Source organism: Coturnix japonica, chromosome 9, assembly GCF_001577835.2.
Source record: "Coturnix japonica isolate 7356 chromosome 9, Coturnix japonica 2.1, whole genome shotgun sequence".
NCBI classification, from domain to species: domain Eukaryota; kingdom Metazoa; phylum Chordata; class Aves; order Galliformes; family Phasianidae; genus Coturnix; species Coturnix japonica.
Genome location: NC_029524.1, coordinates 11,751,278 through 11,760,620, shown reverse-complemented (window position 1 = coordinate 11,760,620; position 9,343 = coordinate 11,751,278).

The window sequence follows — 9,343 nt, the reverse complement described above, 5'->3', positions numbered from 1 at the left end:
GTCTACAGCGCTGAGGAATTACATGAAGTTTAGATAAGGTGTCAAGAATAACTTCAGTGACTGTTTTATAGACTGCGGTTTTAGGCAAGCACAGCATAATTGTGGGACAAATGTTGCAAACTAAAAATGTCTATTATCATTCTTTAATTTAAAAAAGCAATTACTTTAGCTATTCTTATGAACCTTACATGATGGTATTCTGCTGTAGTAGCAATAAGTTTTACTGACATCAAATTTTCAGTAAAGAACATTTCAGAGTAACACGAGCTACTAAAGTGAAATTAAAATTTCCCTGATGGTGATTGTAATTGTCTTTCCCCAAGAGACAGAAACCATAGTGTGGGTGACTGTCATAAAATCATAGAATCGCAGGATCATTAAGGTTGGTAAAGACCTCTAAGTTCACCTAGTCTAACCAGCTGCACGCTGCCTATGTTGCCCACTCACCACCTCCCTCAGTGCCACATCACCACAGTTCCTGAACACCTCCGAGGAGGGTGACTCCCCCACCTCCCTGGGCAGCCTGTGCCAGTGCACCACCATTCTTTATGAGAAGTTTTTCCTGATATCCAAGCGCCTCATGGATTTCCTACTCTCATAGTTACATTCTTGCAAGTCAGCCGTAAACAGCATGCCAAGAAATACAATATTTTAGTAAATTCAGTTAATAAAACTGTTTAACAAATTGATGTGAAATAATTGGTATTGGATCACAAGTAGTCCTTAAGAAAGAAAAGTAGCTAAAACTATGCTATGAACTGACTATTGCAAATTATTTATTCAGCTGGTGAATGATTAGTGTGGCTGGTATCTGTCCAAGCCATGGTGGATTTATTTGTTTATTAGAAGACTTGCAAAGGTGATTATAGTGTTAACACTGGTTTATTTTTGCCCTCTTAAGCAACTGTTGCCTTGTCAAACTAGTCTTAGGTACTTAGAAGGGCCTAGCAGCAATGCAAAATCTCTACAAGTCAGCCATTGCATCCAGCATGTTTGAAGGATAAAACCTCTTTCTCTGCCAAAAGTGCTAGTAAGCCGTTTTTGACCACTAATCCCAAACAAGCTGGCTATAATCTCAATTTCTCACTTCGTAGTACTTCAGTGTTTATAGGATGCAGCTGATACTTAGGGAACAATGAGTGAAATATGGCATCAGAAACAAGCAGTGTACCCCAGCTGCAAGGGTCCAGCACCAGGACTGACGAAGCCCAGTACTGTCCAGGCTCTACCATTCAAACAAGCATTTTATTTTCCTACTGAACAGCAAGGTATGTTATATGCTTGGTTTAGATAACTAAGATGAAACAGCAAAGTTTAAGTCACTGGGATCCTATCCTGGCAGTAGACACATTCCCAACCAGAAGCAGGGGATGAAAGACACTTCAGAAAAACTTCAATGAGAAAAAAATAATTGACTGTAAAAGCTGCCAGTATGGTTTGAAATGATGCAGTTTCAAATCTGTTGAGCAATTCCTTTCTGAAAGACTGAGTAGGTCAGAATTACAGATGTGGGAATATCTTCTCTCATTAAAGTTCTTGCTATTCTTCAAGACCCCACATATGCACAATTATATATTCAATCTGCAATCAAATTTAATTTACATGCTTAATGATCCAGAAACACAAGAACACAGTTATAGGCAAATGAAGTTTGGCAACATTCTTGAAATACGGAATGGATAATCAATCAGATGCCTCAGATACAAGAAAAGGGAAAGAAAATAAAGGCAGGCAATTGGGTGTCAGATCAGAAGGAGACTACGGACCACTCTGACAGCAGGTGATCAGCCAAAATGCTCGGAGAGGGTCCAGTCACTGGCTGAAAATCAATCCCAGGTGCAACTCGGTTGGAGATTTTCAGTGTAGTGGGGACTCGTACTCCTGTTGTGCCTCAGTTGCCCAACTTGCAAGTGAAGGAATCATAAAGTTTTTGTTTATCGTATCTGTTTTAAGTCTTTTTTTTTTTTTTTTTGATTGATCATTCAGTCATGACTTAGAAGCACAGTGCAAATATGGTTCAAATAACTTTACTCAAGGCCTGGCACAAATTTGTTGTTTTCTGGTTAATTTTAAAATGCTGCAGAGCAGCTAGAAGTTTAGTAGTGTGTCCCATAGAAACAACTATAATACGTTGCATAAGAAATGATGCTGGAGTATCTGGACTATAAAGAAAGATGATAAGTAGGTTGGTCTATTCAAGCAATCAAGGAATCAGGAGTTACAGCTACATCTTCTAAATGAGTTTTGCAATAAAGACATTCACAGAGCAGATCAGCATAAACGCAGCAGGTAACCCAAGCTGATTTTGATTTTCTAAAGGAATTTCCAGGAATAAACCCAAGCAAGGAAGAAGAATTTTGGCTGAATATGTGAGTTTTTCGCTAGCTGGTTATTGATGATGCATACAAATATAGTACTGCCAGCCATTGTAAGATGTATTTTTCTTTAATTTCACACATGACTAGGGGAGAATTTCAGCGTTTGTTCATTTCATAGCCTTCAAGAATGGTTTATGAAGTGTGTTCTAAAGGCTAAAAAAAGTGTTCAGATTTAAGTGAACCAAATGTTTACTGTTGTGACTGTTTCATGACTTTTTTTGGCCCAGCTTTCAGTTGTGTGCGTTAATGTTCTTACAGACTAAATCTAACTTTATTCTCACCTTGGGGGTTCCCCAGCAGAATAAAAAATAGCAATTTTAGAAAAGCAAATCTAGATACACTCCAGACCAAGTGAGAAGAATAGAAGAAAGATTTATTCCAGCTGTGGAATTGATATGCTGTAATTATAGGAATGCTGTTAATTGATTGTTGACATTAAGTTACTCTTTACTGCATCATCTGGATTTCTTGTGTAGGTGAACTGTCTTTGCTTAATATGAGAGGGGGAGATCCGATCATCAACCAAGAAATCAGACTGAAATCATACTTGGCAAGAAGTGTCTGAGTCTATGCAGAGACCAGCCTTGTAACACAACCAGTTGTCCCACTTAAAAGTGACAGCCACCTCTATGTCCTTCAAAATAGCTTTTGGGTTAATAGATTTGTTGGTTATCCCATCTACCATAATAAATCCAAACAATGTGTAAGCTCCCTTTCTCCAAACCTCAAGTTATTTGCTTCTCTGGGTTGATGGTAATGAGGTTGTTTAACTTCCTGTATATTATGATGCTTTACTTTCCTCTTCTCTATATCCTCTCAGTCTCAGTAAGCAAGAAGGTAAAAAGAACCTAAGGGAGAGATTTCAACAAGATCACATCTGTTAGTGAGAGAAACATTACTGGAATATTGTCTTGTCATTTCCTAGATGGTGGTAATGCAAACATTATGCAATTTGCTGTGGTATAAGAAAGGTTCGTTGCGGATGCAAACAGATGTTTCAGTGCCAATGTAGAAATACGGGGAATAATTTTAGATGTAATTAAAGTACTGCACATTATAACAAGTTTGTACCTTTAGGAGTGTCTTGAAGCATTAACCTTGAATTATATGATTGCTTTGTGATAGGTGGAGCGTTGAGGAAATTTACTCTAGGAAGGGTAAAGACACTGCACTTTGCCCATCTTCACTGGGGTTCCTTTCTGGGTGCTCCCTTCTGGCCCTGGCCCCACTACATGTCTGAAAACCAAACTCCATCCCTGCCCTCTCAGCACCTTCAGTCCACACCTTTCTGCAGTAAAACACACCAAGGAGATGTTTCCTTCAGCTTCCATCTGGTGAACTCAGCTCCTGGCCTGCAACCCTGGAATGGATCTGACAGCCCTTATAATTTTCATCCTGTCCAGCTACAGTGACTGTTTTCTAGAATATCTCACATAGCGTGGGGGAAGAGTAATTCCATTTAGATGTTTGTGCTGGGAATGAAGACATTAAGAAATGAGTCCTTTGCCACAAATCACTCTTCTCCCCTCAGAGAACGATGGTCATCACACTGTGTCCGAGCCCTCATGATGCGAGAACAGCTCTCCTTCTATGCTAGGAATGCACCAGCCTTGTTAATGTCAGTGAGAAATGCTTGCATTAATAATCCCAAATGATATACTTGCTGTGCCAAAGCAGAAGGGATGTTCTTTTGTGCTCAGAAACTTCAGCTGCATGAGTTACTGTTGCAGAGAGTCTATCCTTGTCAGCCTTAACGTTAATTTATGCTCCTGGGTTGGGCATTTACAGGAAGTCAGCAGAGTTGGGAGGGGATGAATCAGCAGAAGCAGCATTTTGGAAAGTAACCTCTGAAGCAGGTTTGGAAATCAGCTTCCCTCGGGTTGTTTTGGACTCAGAAGGATGTTCTGATACACCGTGATAGGAGGATGGGGTAAAACTGTTCCTCTGGTTTGTGGGACTGGGAGGTTTCTGGTTGGCTTACGTGATGGAGTGCCAGCAGTGATGAACAATATGCTTGAGGAGCCAAAGTGGCTGCATTTGCAGTGTAGTGCATCCATGAGACTGTGAATACAGAAGGAAAAAAATAGGAAGTTTAAAAAACAAAAAAGTAAAAAAAAAAAAAAAAAAGTAGGATTATGTATTGAATCTGGGCTCACTCAGTCTATAAGTAGTTTTCTTGTCCTTGAAGTACCTGGTTAGGTACTTCAGCAGTGCAATATCTGGGTGTGATTTGCATCCTACCAACTGAGCACCCCAGGGCATTGCACTGTATGGGACAGAGTTGAGGCCATGGTGTTGTGCACATAGCAGCTCTCTGCTTCAGTTCAGTGCTCACTTCTCTCCCACTCTCCTTTCCTTCCTGATACTGACTGTCTATTACAAAGCCCGAGCATCATTCCAGCAACTGAAAACTTCTCTCTTTCTTTTCTGTTGCGATGTGGAGCATCACAGCAAAAGGGTATGAGCAGGAGCAGTCATCCAGCAGTGGGTCTGTGCAGTGCATACAGATTCACACTGTATTCGTATGGATTCTAATTTAGAATAGGATTGCAATTGTAGATTATCCTCTAATTTTTTTTCTCAGGATGTACTGTCTGTGATGCTGCCTGTCTTTGTTTTCCCTTCATGGCTGAACACTATCTCTTCTTAAGTCATAGCCAGGACTTACCAGGTATTTATTTTACCCTTAAATCACTGACAAAATTCCAATAGGAAGCTAATTTATCAATTAACCGAACAATTGCCAGTAAGCATGCTTAAGTGGGAAAGGATTGTTATGTAGTGGTTTTTTTTCTTTTCCTCTGTCCTTGCAGATCAGGTCATTGTCTTGCTAAAATGCTTTGTTGGCCCATATATACCCTACTCTATTCACTCTACTCTGCCCCATTTCAGTGTTAGAGGTAAGATTTACTCCCCAGTATTAATGGGACAGATCTTAATCTGTTTCACATTGGTGAAAACCCAGAGTACCTCCCTTGAAGAGCTCCTTTAGAATAATACTGTTGTACTGTGGAGGGAAAATATGCCAAAATTGCCTGTATAATAGAAAAGGGTAGAGGCAGCATTACAAATCCTAGTGCAGAGGAATAGTTCTGTGAGACAGAAATACTTCTTTTCCATAGCTGCAATTAAACATTAAGAGCAGATTTGGTAAACTGTGAGGGGGAAAATAACTGTCTTAGTGTATATAATTTTCAACATAAAAACATTAAAACTGCTTTTGAAAATCTGGCAGGTGATTCAGTTTAGAGGAAGAAAAAAATATCAGTAGGGTGTGTTTGCTGTCCAGAGTAGCAAGGGGAATTTTTGCTGGTGTGTTCCAGGTGCATGTGATTAAACAGCAGGCACTGATGGCAGCAAATCAGCATCTGTTTCAGGTGAGGCTGAGGGCTGAGCCCAAGGTCAGAGCTCAACAGCTAGAAGTATAACTTGATGTTTAAAAGAACTTGGATTCAGTTTTTGCAGTAAAATAAGGGCTAGTAGAGAGTTATGGGTGTAACCGTCTGAACTTTCTGAGAATAACCAAGGTTATGGCATTGAATTTCAAGCTCTTGTAGACTTCCCTCATTTCACACCTTTGGCTTCCCTATTCTACTCTTTGAAGAAGCTTAGAGCTACATAAAAGAAATAGGGAGCTCCCCATTAACTTGTGAGCAGGGAGAGGAGGCAGAGATTGCTGATTTCATAGATAAGTGAGTGTCAAGAACCAAAGTAGATGCTACATTAATTCGTATGTTTTCATCTCCATAGACCACTGCATACTAACCTCTCACCTTTGAGCTGCAGTAAATCTAAGTGATACAATCCAAAAAACTGGTTGCAAATGTACCATCCTTACTGTGCTTTCAGGCGTATTGAATGCAATCCAGCAGATCTGCAAATTCAAACTTTTCCAAATGCTTCATTTCTTTTGAAAGCATTCACTGTAAGGCCAGGAGAAAGGAGAAAAGTAGCCTCCTGTCTCTTTTAGTGTTGATGTGGAGTGATTAGTGCACCTGGCTGTGCCTCCTCAGCTGTTTCCAACCACATTTGCAGAGCCCCAGGAAGCAGCTTGCCCTCTGTTTATAAAGGGCAGTTGTGCTGTCCTGCATGTTTTTTAGGTTTTGAAGTTGACTGCTGGGGATGTTTCATTGATTTCTGTGTAATGTGTTACGACTCTGCTGACAAAGTTTGTCTTCTCCTGTACATCCTGGCAATGTCCTCACACACCTGAGATCTCTGTTGCTGAATTGGGTCATCTAAAGGTAAGAGAAGTGCTTTGTGTTGAAGTGGGAGTGTGCTGCTGGAATTGATTTGGGGATAATGGCCTTCATGGCTGAGCTGCTGGGGGAAAGTCCAGGCTATGTGTTCTCATACTTGTGAATGATTGTTCTGAGCCCTTTTTTTATTGGCATTGGTGATTTCTGGTCAGTTATGTAATGTGTTGGAAGACTGTGGCTGAAATGTCCTTTCTGTTGCTTTATGGTCTGTTGCTGCTGCTGAAATACCAGCCTTCACCTGAGACAACTACATTAAGAACTGTTGTACTCACTGCTGTTTGGTTATTTTAATAGCATAGAGGTTTTCAGGTGCTGTGAGAATATTATTGTAATTGGAATGGGTGTGGGAAAGGAGAGCTTTCCTTTTCCCTTCCCCTCTGCTCCTATTTGAGAGCAAGAGAGAAATTAGAAATGTTAAGCTGGAACCAATGTTTCCCCTGGACAGCATTTTTCCTAATTCTTTATCAGCCTCATTTACCATTTCCCAGACTGTGTCTTAGTGATTTGGATTAGGTAGAGACCCACAACAATAAGTTACAACAGCTCAGTGCGCCCAGTACAAAGATTTTTATATTATAGGGATGCTGCAAGATTTTTATATTATAGGGATGTTCCTCTGAAAGACCCAATTAGAGTACATAGATCTTATAGAATTGCTAAGCTGGTTGCTGTTCCAGTGTCAAGGGTAGAAGAAGAAGAATATGATGGTGTAATTGGTTGTAGTGACCCTAAACTAGTAAAACTCTATTTTGTGAGACATGCAGTCTGCCATGCTAGCATGCCTTTTCCTGAAAGGGTCAGTCCAACTTTAGTATTGGTGGCAGGGATTTTTATTCATGCAGAAACAAAAGAATTGTGAGAGGAATTAAGCATAAAGCAGTGAAGAAACAAAGGCTAGCAAATTCCAGCTGGTGTGCTAGAGGTACAGCCAGATCAGTGCCCATGAAGGATGGTTTCCCTCTCCTGCCTTTTTGAGAAAACAGGGATCAAGTCTGGAGTATAACTTGTGCATCTCTGAAGCTGTGGAATACATTGCAACAAGCTCCTGGGAATCTCAGGGAAGTTTTAAGAGCAATGATACAAATGCAATCAATGTCTTCCTTGCACTTGTGCAAAAGGATCCTTCCAACTTGTTCCCTCTTTATGCCTATTTTCAAAACCTGTGGGGGTCATGCAGTGGATTGTAGAGCTAGTGGACAATACTCACAGCTGGAGCAAGGTTAGTGGTTGTTAGTGGTCTGTTCCCATTCTGTTTTCTCAACTCATGTACTTTCCACTGAACTTAATTGTCATGGTACTGTCCCAGTACGTGCTGTTTCTGCTGCTGTTCCTAGGGTGCAATTCAAACTAAACTGAATTAATTCCTCCTTACTACTTTTGACCTTTGGATTAAATCCTTGAGTTTCTTGTGCCTGCAGTGCTCATGAAAAATGAGCAGGATCTTTATTTTAAATCTTTGTCTTAGAAGGCTTACCAAGGTATCTGTTCAGTCTTACCCACATTCAGCCCAGTCTCTTGTTACCTTTTTGTACAGCGTGTTTGAAATCTCAGAATGTAGCTTCAGGGCAGAGGCTGCACTTTTATGTTATTGAGGTTATCTTGCTTTCTGTTTAAGCTAGGAAGAGGGGGTTGAGAAAGTGGACTTCAATTCACCATGCGAGCACTGAGTGAAGGTAGAGGAGGCTGATGCATTTCAGGACAAAGCTGTTCCTAGAGCGATCTGTGCCTTTGTGTCATCTCCCTTGAAATTTCTGAGGTGTAGCCAGCAAGCCAATGAGACAGCAAAATAAAGAGGATACGTTCTGAAAGGAGTGGTTTGTTTTGTGCATGGACATTCTGTGTGTTCAAGAACTTGGACCAAAAAGTGAGGTAACCTAGAGATAGATGCTTGTATCCAAATTATTTTTCTTTATATTAAGAGAACAGGATCCTAATCAGCAAACAAAAAATCTGCACTATCCTTTGAGTGCTGACAGGGGCTCTGAGCTCTAAAATAGGAACTAAGGGGAAATAAACAAAGATGGATAGGCTGATCTTCAGCCTCCAGTGACTTCACTACTTTGGATTGGCAGCCCATATGGTGATGCTCCTTCACAGATGATGAGAGTTGTTCACCAAGTTCCTTGCAGGAAGGAGTTCAGGGGTCAGCCAAACTAATTCTGCCTTCATTTCTTCTCATTTAATAGGAAAGGAGCTAAATGGCAAAGTGATAAGCAGTGGGTCTGTCTGGATATAAACATAAGAAAGAGGAGGCTGAAATGAGCTTATCTCTTTACACCCACACGATGTCTAACAAACCACAGAAATAAAAGTGAAATCAAAATAGGCATTTTTCCTTTTGTCTACTACTCTCAAGTTTGTTTTTTTTTTTACTTTTGAAAAGTAAGGTGAATTTAAGATTTAAGATCCCTGCAGTAAACCTCGAGGTGCCTGCAAAATGGCTTATTTCAACTGGTGCAGGTAGCTATTGACTTTAGATGTTTGATTTTGCTGATTTTATTCTCATGCTTTTGCAAGCAACCTCCTAAACCCTCTGTGGATTAACCCCTGCCTTTGGTGATCATTTGAACTGAAGCCTCAAAAAATACACATCTCTGAATGGGAATATATGGAACATTCCACCAGTTGACAAAGAACCTAAACAGTGCTGGAGCTTGCTTTGGAAATCTATGATTGAAAATGAGTTTCATTAATTTGGTGGCATGA